We start from the raw sequence: 17,114 nt of genomic DNA, 5'->3' as shown, positions 1-17,114 counted from the left end.
AAGCTATGCGAAACACGACACTGGTATGTTGCTCTAACACAGGATGGTTAGACAAGTTGTTTCATGTACGGCGCAGGCGCTGGTCCGTTTTGTGGGAATCAGTACCACTGTAGGCAGTCTGCAGCTTTGCGACTCTTCGGCCCTTTATGCGGGCAGTGTGCCATGTACCGTATCGGTTTTAACGAGAGAGGAGCGGCCTTTGTAAGAAGAACGGGAAAATCTTTGTCCCGTTTAACTCTTCATACTTGTGTGACAATGGCCTCTGCTACACACACAGCTGTGCACGAATTCAAACAGAGACCTGAAAAAGTAACCATAGTGTCCGTTGATCAATTCACACACTGCTAAGGCGAATGTCGAGTGGAAGAATGATTTTCGGTACACCTCTGTATTGGTTCTAATTTCTCGAATTTGCTCGTCGTGGTCATAATGCGAGATGTATATGGCAGGAGGTAATAAGTTCTCCGACTCATCCCGGTACGCGCTTTCTCGAAATTTCATCAGTAAACCTCTCAGTGACCCACAACGCCTCTCTTGTTTGCCAAAGGGCTTGGTTAAGCATCCTGGGAACTCTCTCGCGCCGAATATACGATCCCCTGACGAAACGCACCGTTCTTCGTCGGATCTCCTCCTTCAGTCCTACCTTGTGAGGACCCTATATTGATGAACATTACTTAAGAATCGCTCGAAGAAGCGCCTTAAAAGGCACTTCCTTCGCGGATAAGTTATATTTTCTTGAGATTCTTCAAATGGTTCAAAAGGCTCTAAGCACTATGGGACTTAACATCTGAGTTCATCAGTCACCTAGACTTAGAATTACTTAAACCTAACTAACCTAAGGACACCATACACATCCATGCCCGAGGCAGGATTCGAACCTGCGACCATTGCAGCAGCGCGGTTCCGTAAGACTCTTCAAATGAATCTCTGACATCTGCTTTTCCTGCTATTTATTTTATGCGATCATTCCACCAAACGGCGCTCCGGATAATTAGTCCTAGATATCTCACGGCACATACTGCTTTCAGCAGTTTCTCATCAATAGTAGTGACTTTCTTTTCCTATGCATGCGCAATATGTTACATTTATTTACGTTCAGGGTCAACTGCCAGAGACTGCACCATTGATCAACCCTCTGCAGAAAATTCTGCAAATTATACTGTCTTCTGACCTTGCTTCTTTCTTATAGACAAGTGCATCATCTGCAAACAGTCTTAAAAGAGCATCCCACGATTTCTGCAAGATCATGAACATATTGTAAACAGTAACGGTAGAATGAACGCTACAATTTTGAAGATCCTATTGAGTTACATCTAGAGCATTTACATTACGTTCAAACCTGTGCGTGGTGAGCAATTAGTGCAACGCGAATTATTGAACCATTTCTTTTCCGCCAAACCATGACTTCTGATAGGGGAACACGAGCAGTATACTGCAACCTTTTTTCGTAGATCTAATGACTGATGAAAAGACAGTTATTACAAGCAGGTCAAAAGCACACGCCACCAGTGCTTTTTTTTTTTTTTTTTTTTTGACAGAATAGTTTGACGATAGGAAATTTCTTCCCGATAGCGGCCTGCCTACTTGTTCGTTGATTCCCGCTTAGCGTCGTAGTGATACACGTCAGATAACGCATTTGTACTTATCGTGTAATTGAAAGGGTCGGCTGAAAAAAGTGTTAACCAACAAGAGTGCAATTTCAGGTATGCTGTTTTAACAGTTTGTTTACACTTAAAGGCAAGACGTATGTACCATAAGACAAAGCAAGAAATGAAGCGGACAATGCTTCCTACCACTACATAGTGAAGTACTTGTTACCAGAAAGTAGTGCATTTCAAGAACACAACAGCTTATACTATCAAGCTAATTTTAACTTTTACTATACTTAACTGAGAGTAATTTCTTTCGCCGACACCTTCAACACGTACGATTTGACCATCAGTATGAAAACAATAGTTTATAAGAGTAAAAAATGAAAAAAAAATGCATTGAAGTCACTTTCAAGAACAGAAAGACAATTCGTCAGAAACAATTATAAACTGATGGCCACAGTGTAATGAAATCACAAAAATAAGGATAATGTACAAGAATATGCACTCGAACAAAGTACGTGACACGGCGTAGTAGTAGAGGATGAACTATTTTTTTAAAATAGAACACGTGTGGAATACACAAAATGGATTTTTCGCTTAAAGCAATTGTGTCGCGATTTACGGCATGTTAAATTCGCTCCCATTCCGATGTGTTTGCCTGTCACCCAGTCACCCAGAGTTCGCCACGCTCGGGCTGCGAGAAGCCTTGGGCAGTCCGTGAAGAGCTACGGCCAGTAAGGGAGCAACTGATATGGTTTGAGTAGTATGCGAAGGGTTGCGATTCACCTGGCCAACACTGCAGCAGTGTGGTCGAATCAAGACCTGCGAGGCGGTCGGTGTGGCCGAGCGGTTCTAGGCGCTTCAGTCTGGAACCGCGCGACCGCTACGGTCGCAGGTTCGAATCCTGCCTCGGGCATGGGTGTGTGTGACGTCCTTAGGTTAGTTAGGTTTAAGTAGTTCTAAGTTCTAGGGGACTGATGACCTCAGATGTTAAGTCCCATAGTGCTCAGAGCCATTTGAACCAAGGCCTGCGATAGCAGCCAACGAATCTTATTACAAATTCTCGGACATCGGTTCCTGTTCCGAGTGGGTGGAGGTTATGCGTCTGGTGTCCAGGGCAGGTCGAGCTGACTATTCCCAAATGGAAGCTACACAAGTGGATGCTACCTGTGGTATGCGCTCTTGAGTGGCGGTGCGCCAGAGGAGTGTCATGCTGGTAGTGCTTGACGAAAGCATAGGTTGTGCCGACGCTTGCATGCTGGTTATGACTGAAGTTGAAGCAGTGCTGACGGTTGGAGGGTTCCGTGATTTCCTTCTCGTTATTGTCAGTGGATGCGTTGCAAGGCCTAACTGTGTTTGGCTGAAATGTGTTTCAGTTATTGAAGATTTATGTGAATTAGTTCTTGGACTGTGTTCTTGTATTATTGTCGAGATGTGCCTAAATGGATGGTCTTATAGGAGTACCTAGTCGGTTGGCCTAGTGTTTGGGTTTGCTGAACCTATGTATATGCATCCTTCTGTATTGTTTAGTTAATTGACGGAATTAATATTAGCTTTAGCTCTTTTTGGCAGTTCTCATTTGTATTTTATTTGTAAATTGTCATCTGAACTGGTGCCTAGCTAGTCTATTACATTATTATCCCTTATAGCTTGTATAGCTACTTAGGCAAAGTCTTCTTGATGTATCTTGTGTTCTCCTGTTCTTGCAAAGCTGACTCTATTTTAAGGGCCAGAAATTTTGCTGGGCTGGCGTTTTATGTTGTAGGTCAAGTTCATGGGTATTTGTTGCATTTAAGTGCAAGTAATATGCCCTTTTGTTTTTATTATGCTCATTTGCTTTGATTTCCTGGCTTCTGTTATTAATAAGCTAGGTAAGTGTGCTGTCTGAGAGTTTCTCGACGTAATAACTGCTTCATTGATTCACGCACGTCGTGTCAGATAATGTCATGGAAACTGCACAATATTTCAACGAAATAGCTGCTCGTCATCTTCAGGTGCTTACTGAGGCTGCTTTTTTTTCTTCACTGTGATTTCATTCCGCTGTCCCATATGGGCAGGGGGGGGGGGGGGAGGGACGGCAGCGACACAATCTGCTGCTCTTCAGCCGAGGGACATTACAGATATGAAAGAAGATGAAACGATGTATATAGAAAAGGCGATAAAAAGGGGAACACACATAATATTGGGGGGAGGCCATGGGGGTTAAAATACACCCTTACGCAGAGACTCATGGAGAGAGACAGTTAATGAAAATGGCACAAAGATAAAAACACTGTGAAGTGCATAGGATTTAGAATGCACCGAAGTCACAAGCAGAAGGTAAAAGTTGGCCATAGTATTAAAAATCTGCCTCAGAATGACGGCACTATTAAAACCACTGCACGAGGCAGAACCACAGTGGGGATCGTCAGGAATGGAGAAGACCTCAGAGCGGTGGGAAGCAAAATAATTAGCCTTATTGAGGTTGTCAGGGGAGGGGCAGTCGTCGAGGAGAAGGGGGTAATGCGGGACGGGATGGCTACCAGTAATGTGGTGGAAGGCAGACGAATACTTAGAGTTGACAGGATGGATGGTGTTGAGTCATGTACATATCTGATGCCAGTCCTGGCTTTTCTTTGCTGTTCAGAGGTTACGTACATGTTGTCATAATTACTGGTGGCAGAGGAGTGTAACCCGGCCGTGGGTGTGGAGGAAGGATGGCAAGGCCTGTGAGATTCATGGAGAAGGACAGCCTGTGGAAAAAGAGTAGGGCAGTGAGGGTAGATAAGTTTGATAGGAACATAGGCCTCTGAAGCATCAGTGACGGTCTTCTGGAGGAAGGACAAGGCGTGGGTGATGTCAGTGGGACGTTGAAACGTGAGTGGCTTTCGACCTGGGAGGCAATGGATGCCTGGTAGGCATCCCAGTCGGCTCGGCAGTAGTCATGGATGGACTTCAGAGGAGCAGCAGGGTAGGGGGCAGGAGGTGGGTGATGGACTGAGGAGATGGTGAGAAGGGCTGGGAGATGGTCACTACCAGTGGGGTCTAGGACATCTGTGACCAAGGAGGTTGGGGGAAGCAAGGATGACATGGGGGTGGAGTTACTTTTGGGTGCACTGTGGGAGAAGAATAAGGTTACCTTGAAGGGTAGCGAGGATCTGATGGCATCGCCAAAGGGTGGCAGGGTCGCAGCTGTGGATGTCGAGGTCTGTGGCAACCACAGAGGCGGAGAAGGTGCATAGGAAATGATTCACTGGGGAGAGGAGCTGCTAGATGGACATAGACAGTGGCACAGATGATGGTGAAAGAGGGAAAAAAGGCACTGAGGATGAGGTTTTCAGTTGGAGCATTGGCAGGGCTTGTGGCCGGACAGGAATATGCTTGAGATGGCCAACAGTGATACCACCTTGTGCTAGGGGAAGGGGATTGTCAGTGCAGTGAAGGAGATAGGGAGAGGCGAGGACAACATGGTGAGGTTGGAGGAGGGTTTCATTAAGGATGAAGGAGTCCACCTGGTTCTGGGATATGGTATGCATGAAGGGGTATTTGCTTGCTGGGAAGAAGTGAATGCTTAGTTACAGGAGACAATACTGTTGATGTGCCAGGGTGGGTAGGGGGGAAGAGAGTGGAGGGAGGAGGAGGGAGGTTTAAATGAGGGTGTTGGGATGGGTGAAGGTGAAGTGGGCCTGGTTGTGCAAGTATGTGGTGTAGGTGTTCAAATGTAAGACAGAGCATGCAGCAAAGGAGGTCTGCTGAGGTCTGCTGTTGGGTGTGAGGGAGTTGGAGGGGTGGATGTCCTGGTGGGCAGACAGAATTTTTGGGTGGATAGGCTTATCGATGGAGCAGACAGGAATGGCATGCTCAGGGTTGGCTGGAGGGGGTTTGACCTTGCATTTGGAGGAGTAGATGCGGAGGGATTCGTCGCAGATGTTGCAGGAAGGAGGAGAAGTGAAGTTAGATTATTAAGGAAGTGGAAGGCTTTACAGTGGGTGTAGGTGGGGTTTCTTTTACAGTTTTCGGTGAGGTGATCATTGAAGAGGGGACAGCATTGGCAGCAGTAGGATTGAGGAGGGGAATGGGAGAGTTCAAGGGAGTGGCGACATTTAAAAATTAGGGCTCCCTGACTGAGGAAATGATCTATGGAGGAGGCAGACTCTGTGAACATGCACATCAGGAAGGTGAGGCCTGAGCTGTTATAGATGCATGCTGATTTCCAGAGTGGGTGGGAGTTCAATTCCGCCAACACCTCTGCCACTGTAACCATGGGGCTGAGCTTTGTATCATGACAGTGAGGACTGGTGGATGATGTGGTTGGGGCCAATGGGGAGAGGAGTGGGTAAGGAAAGCTGTGAGAGACACTGTGAGCTAAAGGTGATATGGGGAAGTTTCTTCAATAGGTCAGTGTGGAAAGAGGGAGAAGGGGATTTGATAAGAATGGAGTCTCTGTGAGGGATAAACCCAGCAATGGGGGCACTGGGGATATAGTTGCAGATTTCTAGTGTGAGTTTGCAGGCATTGAGGAATTGGGATCAGGGTTGGAAAGGGTGAATGTATGCAGAGTGTGGGCTGGGGATGTGGGAGGAGTGTTGGTGTCCATGGGGAGATCAGAAGGAAGAGGTCTGGGCAGTGGTTTCTTGGAGGAGAGGGTGGAGGTGAGGTCAGCTGTCAGGCATTTGGTTTTTTTTAAGGGGGTGGCCTGGGAGGTGGGGTGAAGGACTGTTTGAAGTGGGAGTTGAAGGGAGGCAGGGCCCTCATGTGAGGTGGAGGCACTTTGGAGGGAGGGTGGATGCTCTGTGGTGGCGACTGTGCTGAGCAGAAAGTGACATGGAACTTGTGGCATCATAGCAGGGCGAGTGGAGAGTGGGGCAAAGTCGTCCTGATGGGTGAAAGTGGCGGGAGTGGGGGCAGGAGCATGAGCAGATGCAGGATGAAGAGCAGGAGTAGGGGCAGGGTCAGATAGGAGATGGAGGAGGAAGAGACTGGGACGAGGGAAGGTGGAGCAGAGCAGGGAAGCCCAAAGGAGGTACTGCAGGAGGGGAGTTGTAAATGATTGTGGTGGTGGGGTTATCCATGGTGGAGTGTGGGGTCTAATGGCGACAGAGAGAGAACGAAGATGGGGTCAGTGAGGAGATAGGCACAAGAACACAGGGCGGCGGCGGCGGCGGCGGCGACAGACGCACTGCACCTGTAACACCCTACCCCTATATACTGGGCACCTGTAGCGACATCATCTGGGAATGAATCATACTTATACCTTTTTACAAGTTGCACTGTAGCCAACAGAAGTATGGGAAATACATCGTACGATATTTTTTACGAATTTTAAATTGATCATGTGAGTCCCTCTGCATGATGATTAACGTTTGATGAAGCCGGATTACACTCGGCAGGTAAACATCACAAATGCTTGCGTGACGTCTCTGTAAGCTTCCCCCAGGTTAGGTAGTCACTTCCCCTGATTCCAAACTGGGTGGTAACCGTCGTCAAACATCTGAAAACGGTTGTCTTTTCTTGCTGGTGGAAGTAAGTCACTTGGAATTCCGGTATACTGCTCGGTATATGCGAGGAGTAGGATGTTTCACTCTCGTCTCCAGCACCACGACGTCTCCGCCATCGGATTGCATGTGAACAGCTGCTACCGCGTCGTGAACCTCCGCCCGCGCATCAGGATTGTACTGTACCAGGCGAATAACCCACCACTCCCTGTGCCAGACAGCTGTTAAACATTCAGACTGGCAAAAGTTGTCCTATCCTTCTCAAAAGGACTGGGTGCTTAAATATCGCTGAGATAAATACCAGCATGTTGAACAATATGCTTGATGTCATCCTTCTTGCAAACTGAATGGTTTTGAGATGGGTTTTCGAAACATCCTGGAAAGGCTGACACAATGAGCAATAACAAAATATCTGCCTACTGACCGCCACATCCCAAACGTGTATAAGACCGTAGACCTAGGTTTCCCACAGAATATAGCCCTATAGAAGCGTTCCCATTACGTCCCGCCCAATTAGCGGGCTGATGCTTTGAGAACTCAAATGGAAATCCCTGGAGGGAAGACGATGTTCTTTCCGAGGAACACTATTGAAAACCAGCATTTGAAGCTGACCGCAGAAGGATTCCACCGTCACCAGCGTACCTTTCGCACAAGGGCCACGAAGATAAGATACGAGAAAGCGTTCATAGGTAGGAAAATAGGTAGTCTTTTTCCCTCGCTCCATTTGCAAATTGAGTAGGAAAGGGAACTACTAGTAGTGGTACACTGTACGATGGCTTGTGATGTAAATGTAAATTTAGTGTACCTATTAAGATGCCAGTCCATCCACTTAGAGGCACACAAAATTCACCTAAAAACGTTCTCTCTTATTTATCGAGAAAACAAAAGGCAGAACTTCTGCAACTGATTGTCTCTCTGTGGAAACTTTCGTATTAGCCCCAAATTTTTCTCATCACGAGATGTATGTGAGATGTTGTAATATGTTTGCGAACAGTACTTACAAGGAACAGTACCGAGTCATCCCTCAACACACCTTTCGCCAAATTATCGCTTACCTGCCGTATTCTCACGAATCTTCCAGTATTTGATATATAGCATTTGAATCTACCTGATTTCGACAAGAAAGAGATATCCCTCGCCAAGTTATAGACCTCTGCTAATTCTTTAAGTCCTATCACGGCCCGACAGCACTGTTCCGTTAGTCAGAAGGCTGACAGAGAGCTATCACGATGGTAATAATAGTACACTAAGGTACACGAGGAAATTCGCAACCATGCAGAATATTCACGGACCGTACAAGGAAATTCAGAAGCATAATATCCACAATTCATCGATATCGAATGACGTCTATAAATTATCCCTCTGTACACGTCCTAATCTCCTTCATCATGTTCTTGTCATTATTACACCAGAAATATGACAGTGTCGTGGTGTTCAAGTATTAGTTGGCTGCACAGTCTTTTACTCTGTCTCACTCTCTCTCTCCTCGTCACTTGTAAAGCTACAAACTATAAAAACTTCGCTAGCATTACATGGTAGAGAACTCAATAAGACTTTACCTCGTTTCTCGCTTCCAGTATATCGATAAACAAATACCGTCCGTATGCTGAAATCGACCATATGTGATAATCCCATTAAATAAACATGTATTGGTCTGCTGGAGCAGGCGACCAATGATCGAAATCGCTTCCACAGACCCGTGTAAAGTTTTGTTGCCTGTACTGGAGGAAGACCATATCGATTATCAGCCACAGGGATAGGGTCCTTGCATTGTTGTTGTTTCATAAGCTGTTTGATACATATTGCTCTATCACATCGATGCAGTGTTTGGCTGCAACTGTATATATAACCATACATTTTTGTTTTTCTACCATAATTTTGAGGTCTGTGTAAGGTGCTAAACCGGCATTAACATGTTTCGATCTATTGGCTCTCACAGAAGGCTGGACATAGCACGATGTAAACTATTGTGCTCCCACAACACACGGGATGGTTGATATAATAAACATAGGCGATGTTTCTTATTGAGAAAAATGTGGAAGACGTGGTTGGTTGGTTGGCTGGATTAAAAGAGGGGGAAAGGGACCAAACTACGAGGTCATCAGTCCCATGTTCCGTATAAAACAATGCCAAAAGTCTGAGAATCTACATCTACATCTACATCCATACTCCGCAAGCCACCCGACGGTGTGTGGCGGATGGTACCTTGAGTGCCTCTATCGGTTCTCCCTTCTATTCCAGTCTCGTATTGTTCGTGGAAAGAAGGATTGTCGGTATGCCTCTGTGTGGGCTCTAATCTCTCTGATCTTATCTCCATGGTCTCTTCGCGAGATATACGTAGGAGGGAGCAATATACTGCTTGACTCTTCGGTGAAGGTATGTTCTCGAAACTTTAACAAAAGCCTGTACCGAGCTACTGAGCGTCTCTCCTGCAGAGTCCCCCACTGGAGTTTATCTATCATCTCCGTAACGCTTTCGCGATTACTAAATGATCCTGTAACGAAGAGCGCTGCTCTCCGGTGGATCTTCTCTATCTCTTCTATCGACCCTATCTGGTACGGATCCCACACTGCCGAGCAGTATTCAGGCAGTGGGCGAACAAGCGTACTGTAACCTACTTCCTTTGTTTTCGGATTGCATTTCCTTAGGATTCTTCCAATGAATCTCAGTCTGGCATCTGCTTTACCGACGATCAACTTTATATGATCATTCCATTTTAAATCACTCCTAATGCGTACTCCCAGATAATTTATGGAATTAACTGCTTCCAGTTGCTGACCTGCCATTTTGTAGCTAAATGATAAGGGATCTATTTTTCTATGTATTCGCAGCACAATACACGTGTCTACATTGAGATTCAATTGCCATTCCCTGCACCATGCGTCAATTCGCTGCAGATCCTCCTGCATTTCAGTACAATTTTCCGTTGTTACAACCTCTCGATACACCACAGCATCATCTGCAAAAAGCCTCAGTGAACTTCCGATGTCATCCACCAGGTCATTTATATATATTGTGAATAGCAACGGTCATATGACACTCCCCTGCGGCACGCAGAAATCACTCTTACTTCGGAAGACTTCTCTCCATTGAGAATGACATGCTGCGTTCTGTTATCTAGGAACTCCTCAATCCAATCGCACAATTGGTCTGATAGTCCATATGCTCTTACTTTGTTCATTAAACGACTGTGGGGAACTGTATCGAACGCCTTGCGGAAGTCAAGAAACACGGCATCTACCTGTGAACCGGTGTCTATGGCCCTCTGAGTCTCGTGGACGAATAGCCCGAGCTGGGTTTCACACGATCGTCTTTTTCGAAACCCATGCTGATTCCTACAGAGTAGATTTCTAGTCTCCAGAAAAGTCATTATACTCGAACATAATACGTGTTCCAAGATTCTACAACTGATCGACGTTAGAGATATAGGTCTGTAGTTCTGCACATCTGTTCGACGTCCCTTCTTGAAAACGGGGATGACCTGTGCCCTTTTCCAATCCTTTGGACCGTTACGCTCTTCTAAAGACCTACGGTACACCGCTGCAAGAAGGGGGGCAAGTTCCTTCGCGTACTCTGTGTAAAATCGAACTGGTATCCCATCAGGTCCAGAGCCCTTTCCTCTTTTGAGCGATTTTAATTGTTTCTCTATCCCTCTGTCGTCTATTTCGATATCTACCATTTTGTCACCTGTGCGACAATCTAGAGAAGGAACTACAGAGCAGTCTTCCTCTATGAAACAACTTTGGAAAAAGACATTTAGTATTTCGGCCTTTAGTCTGTCATCCTCTGTTTCAGTACCATTTTGGTCACAGAGTGTCTGGACATTTTGTTTTGATCCACCTACCGCTTTGACATAAGACCAAAATTTCTTAGGATTTTCTGCCAAGTCAGTACATAGAACTTTACTTTCGAATTCATTGAACGCCTCTCGCATATCCCTCCTCACACTACATTTCGCTTCGCGTAATTTTTGTTTGTCTGCAAGGCTTTGGCTATGTTTATGTTTGATGTGAAGTTCCCTTTGCTTCCGCAGCAGTTTTCTAACTCGGCTGTTGTACCACGATGGTTCTTTTCCATAATAATACAAACATAATAAAACAAACGAGACTGACAACTCAAAACGGAATGAAAGGAAAAACCACAAGAAAGACGAAGGGCAAAAAACGTGTAAATGGACAAAAGGGGACAAGAAAACCACAGAAACGCAAGAAACAGGATGGAGAGAGTAAAATGACAAAGCAGCTTACCATGGCTGGCTGACCATGAGAATAAAAAAGGAGAAGCCAGCCACTCTGCAACACATTAAAACCTCCACCCTAGTAGCACTAGGGTGGACGACACAGAGGGAGAAAGCACATGCGCTAAAACTTCAATCAAATGATAAAACTCACCCTCACGAATAAAACGTAAAACTAAATCAGCCGATGAGCGTTGTCAGATAAAATTAGCGGCAACGAGTCCGGTAACCCAAGATTTCGTCACTGTGCAGTCAAAGTGGGACAGTGCACCAGAATATGGGCCACTGTCAACCGGGCACCGTACCGCCACTCAGGCGGATCTTCACGGTGCAGTAGGCAACCGTGGGTCGCCAAAGCGTGGCCAATGCGGAGCCGGCAGAGGACAACTGGTTCCCTGCGAGAGCCCCGCATGGAAGACTTCCATCCATTCGTAGTCTCCTTAACGACACGCAGTTTTCTGTGTGAACTGTTATGCCATTCCTTCTCCCAAAGCCGAAAAACCCTACTGCGTAAGTCAGAACGCAGGTCAGGTTCAGAGATGCCCATCTCCAGAAGCAGTTTCCGTGTTGCCTGTTTGGCCAGCCTGTCGACAAGTTCATTGCCTGGGATGCCGACGTGTCCTAGGATCCACACAAACACCACTGGACGACGGGACTGGTCCAGGGCATAGATGGACTCCTGGATGGACGCTACCAGAGGATGGCAAGGTTAGCAGTGGTCGATAGCTTGTAGGTTGCTCAAGGAGTCAGTATACAGAAGAAACGATTTCTACAGTCGTCTGGTTAGGGAACGTTTCTTCGTTGTAACCTGTCGATACTGTCTTGCTTCTCGGAAGCAACTGTAGGCGAGTTGTCAAAGATAGTTGAGGCGTTGCCCATATCTGTTACTGAGGGCTTGCTCAAGTTCTTCAAGAGCGAATCCTTAAACCAACGCTGAAATGTTTCTGCGTTCATTTCTCGTGGTGATTAGTTTTTTTAAATCTAAATAGCAATATGCAGTTTTCCATAGACCGTGCAGACCTACCTGCATAGAGAAGAATCAGTCTGCTATTCCAGTGGGTTGTGGCATGGTGCCAGACATTGAATGATTTGTCCAGCCAGTGCTCATTGAATGGCTTGAATTTACCCATGTTTTATCTAGCCAAACAATGTTATCAAAATTTTCGTTTGATATTGCTCTGATAAATCGACGTCACTAGAATTTCATCTCTCTGCATTATGAACTTTGTTCTATTAACTTTTTTTATATTTAAAGGAGAAGCCGTGCACCACATACCACAGTGACGATTTGCAGCGTCTGAAAATTCTTTAAAAGAGGCCTTCAGTTTATCGAAGGCCGGATGTTAATTTCTCGAATAGTAACTATAAATACGACGACGAATTGCATTTCCCTGAAAACCATCCATATTATTCAAACGCTTCTCGCATTGCTTCTTTTTTTCCTCGAATGTTGAGTTAGTACAGCTTCACTTTCTTCTGTTCTGTACTGTCCCTTCCCAATTCCCACAACAGTGCTTTTTTTCAATTTTTAGTGGCTCCACTGTTCAGTCAACGACTTTAGGTAGAGGTAGCAAGAGTCCATCATTGTTTTTTTCTCATTCGAATTACTCCCTGGCATTACTGCAATATTCACGAGCCTATCCTTTCAGTGCAATGCCCTGACTGCAGACCGACTTCTCTTGCACAGCACGCGTCTGCGGACGCCCTCTCCCGGTTCTTGATTCTCACATTGAAACGATGTGAACGGAAAGAAATTAGCATATAAATCTGATAAACCTCAGGTCACAGTACCGCGCAGTAAGTCTGCTATACGATCACTGTAGGTTTCTTGTGTAGAGCCCAGTTTGCGGTCACAAGGTGCTTTTTTCTTTCTTTTTTCTTTTCTCCCAATGTTTCAGGATTTCGAAATCGTACGCATTACGGAAAGTGCAGATTCCAAGAGGATTTCCGTGTCCTTTCTTTGCAAATCCGTAGAATATCCATGGCCGTGCTGGCGAAACTGCGGACGCATTGGGGTGTGAGGTCAGGAGGATGAGGCTTTGGGGTAACCCTCTTGCTTTCCTTGAGGCACCCTACCATAATAAAAAATGCCCTCATCCCAGCAGGCTCTTACTGCGAAAAGCATTCGTGTAACCGCAGCCGTGTTCTTTATGTGACTGTTACTATGGCTTTATAAGAAATCATTCATTCCCCTTCTAGTTTCGCAGTTTATTCTAGTCAACATGCGTGGATTCACACCATGAACGTGCCACATGTATTGTGAAATCGTTAGACGTGAACCACTCTGCAGTTCCAGACGTGTACACTAGGCACGCTGCTCCAGATTTGTATTTCATAGGTGAACCGCGCAATAGGGGCTTTAAATACGAATAACGTACGCAATATTACGCAGCGTGCTCTACTTTTGATGTCAGCCTAACTGTCGGATACGTTGTTCCGGGGATAGCTAACTGGAAAATAAAATGCCATCATACAATGTGCGCCCCGAGTTAGCCTATTCCACCGACTGCTATCTGTGGATTTACCATAAGTTTGTATAACTAGCCTTAAATAGGCTACAGTGAAAAGTGCGTATATGATATCAATATAAAAACATATATTATACACACATCAAAAAAAGTTTTGCTGCAGCCCGGTTCCCAGAACTCCTGAAGATAGACGTTGACTGTGGATATTATATCACAGACACAGTCCCTTTAACTGTTCAGACATGTCACTCAACCCGCCCAAAGATGTAAACAACCACGCAAGAGGAGCGCCTATTGGACGGAGGGGGTCCGACAGCCGATCAGTTCCAGTCATTCCACCAGGAAGGAGGGAAACGGCTTGTGTTCTCTGTAGTTCAACCATACCTAGACAGTCAATACCGCGGTTCGATCGCGTCCGCATTGTTACTTTGTGCCAGGAAGGGTTTCCAACAAGGGAAGTGTCCAGGCGTCTCGGAGTGAACCAAAGAGATACAGACAGACAGGAACTGTCAATGACATGTCTCGCTCAGACCGCCCAAGTGCTACTAATGAAGTCGATGACCGCTCCTATGGATTATGGCTCGGAGGAACCCTGACAGGAAGGCCACCGTGTTAAATAATGTTTTTCGTGAAGCCACAGGACGTCGTGTTACGACTCAAACTGTGCGCAATAGGTTCCATGATGCACAACTTCACGCTCGACCTCCATGGCGAGGTCCATCTTTGCAACCACGACACCATGCAGCTCGGTACAGATGGGCCAAAAAACATGACGAATCGACCGCTCAGGATAGGCATCTCGTTCTCTTCACCGATGAGTGTCGAAACGGTGTTTGGAGGCAACCCGGTCAGGCTGAACGCCGTAGACACACTGTCCAGCGCGTGCAGCAAGGTGGAGGTGCTTGCTGTTTTGGGGTGGCATTTTGTGGGGTCGACGTACGTCGCTGGTGGTCATGGAAGGCGCCGTAACTACTTTACGATACGTGAATGCCATCCTCCGGCTGATAGTGCAACCATATCGGCAGCGTATTGGCGAAGCATTCGTTTTCATGAACGACAATTCGCGCCCCATCGTGCACATCTTGTGAATGACTTCCTTCAGGATAACGACATCGCTCGACTAGAGTGGCGAGCAAGTTATCCAGACATGAACCCTATCGAACATGCCTGCGGTAGATTCAATAGAGCTGTTTATGGACGACGTGACCCACCAACCACTCTGAGGGATCTACGCCGAATCGCCGTTGAAGAGTGGGACAATCTGGACCAACAGTGCCTTGATGAACTTGTGGATAGTATGCCACGACGAATATAGGCACGCATCAATGTAAGAGGACGTGCTACTGGGTATTAGAGGTACCAGTGAGTACAGCAGTGTGGACCACCACCTCTGAAGGAGCCGGCCGTTGTGGCCGAGCGGTTCTAGGCGCTTCAGTCTGGAACCGCGCGACCGCTACGGTCGCAGGTTCGAATCCTGCCTCGGGCATGGATGTGTGTGATGTCCTTAGGTTAGTTAGGTTTAAGTAGTTCTACTTTCTAGGGTACTGATGACCTCAGAAGTTAAGTCCCATAGTGCTCAGAGCCATTTGAACCATTTTTTGAACCTCTGACGGTCTTGCTGTTTGGTGGTACAACAGGTAATGTGTGGTTTTCATGAGCAATAAAACTGGCGGAAATGATGTTTATGTTGATCTCTATTCCAATTTTCCGTACAGGTTCAAGAACTCTCGGAACCGAGGGTATGCAAAACTTTTTCGATGTATGTATATACACACATACACAAAAATGATCATAACAGTGTATGTAAGAACGAGAAGTTAGTGACAAAATATATTTATTTACATTTTCATTCAGTAGAGAACAAATGATGAGCGCATCAAGAAAGAAGCTTTCTGTGGTTCAAAACAGAAAAAGAACTAAGGATACAATTGAAGAAATAAATCGACTTCTAAAATGAGAAGATGACTTCACGGAGCAGGGTCATCATTAAGCTCCTCTGATACTTCTGATACTACGATTTCAGGTTTCTCAAACAATTCTTGTAATCTTGACATACACGATAATTCGACTGAACAGTCAAAGGTTCAGGTCTCAGATGATGATAAAGAAGCTTTATCGTCCGTATTATCTCAGCAGGAAGATGACGTAGAGCTAGCAACTATTGCAGACAGTTAGTAAAGACAAAATTATAGATCTAATGGACGCAGGTACATGGACAGAACACAAAAAATTACAGACCAACAGAAGTCATTCATCACCAAACAAGCTGCATTGCTAAATGATAAACTTTCAGATAACATAGAGGTTAGGTCCATTGAACGCATGTGTAGGCGTCTGATATGTCACATGTGGTTCAGAACAATGGAAAATCAGGAAAATATTAAAAGATCCTGGCTTGTGTATTCCAAAGCGAAAAATGCAATTTACTGTACTACCTGCAAGCTATACGGCAGCTTTTCTGCATCAGCATTGTGTAGGGAGGGTCTCATTAATTCGGAAAAATCTTTAGAAAAATTATCTGAGCGTGAAGCATCACAAACATATAAAGAATCTTTTATTGAAAGGAGAACCCGTCTGTAGCAAATGAAATCGTGCCAGGGCATCGATCGTGAAACTGAAAGATTATTTCATTCTGAGAAAGAAAAATGGATACGTATTCTGCTTGTAATAATGGACGCAATCATGGATCTTGCCACAAACTGTCTTTATTTTAGATGTTCTAAAGAAATATTGAGTGATCTCACTTTCCTCAACCTAGTAAATTAAATTTCCTTACCAAATACAATCTTACTCTGTAGAACATATGAGATGACGTAAATAAGGCAAAGGTATCATATTTGTCGAAGACAGTACACAATGAAATCATCGATATAATGACAAACATAGTCCGAAGTACCGTTGTCAGAGAGAGCGAGGAGAGCAACTGTTTCACCATCGTGTTTTTAGCTGCTCTCCAGGTGTATCTCACACGGAAAAAATGAGTCAAGTGATTCGTCACATGAAAATAACAGAAACTGGATGTGAAACAAAGGATAGCTTTATTGATTTTATAGAAGTTGATGGAAAGACTGGAGTATACATCACATGGCGAATACTAGAAAAATTAGAAGCTGATGGTTCGGATATGCAGTAATGTTATGGACAGTATAAAAGTAGTATTTGACACAATTATAACACAAGTTGAAACAAGAAAGAGAGCGCAAAGAGTCAACACGAAAATTTTGCCTTCCCCAGTGGCTACATATTTTTAAATATGTCGACTGAGAATGTGCAGAAAAATGGAGCCAATCTAGCACGAATATATTTGAAAGACTTGAATGTATTTGATTTTTGCCTGGAACTC

The 17,114-nt window shown here is 45.2% G+C and overlaps 1 protein-coding gene across 1 annotated transcript in view; it reads right to left on the bottom strand.

Annotated features, from left to right (window-relative positions):
• Positions 1–17,114, bottom strand: part of LOC124775932 (farnesol dehydrogenase-like) — a 69,364-nt gene that overhangs the window by 35,026 nt on the left and 17,224 nt on the right. The window lies entirely within an intron of this gene.

This window comes from Schistocerca piceifrons, chromosome 2, assembly GCF_021461385.2.
Source record: "Schistocerca piceifrons isolate TAMUIC-IGC-003096 chromosome 2, iqSchPice1.1, whole genome shotgun sequence".
Classification (NCBI taxonomy): Eukaryota; Metazoa; Arthropoda; class Insecta; order Orthoptera; family Acrididae; genus Schistocerca; species Schistocerca piceifrons.
Note: the sequence above shows the minus strand (reverse complement) of the source record. Positions and strands in the feature narration are given on the sequence as shown.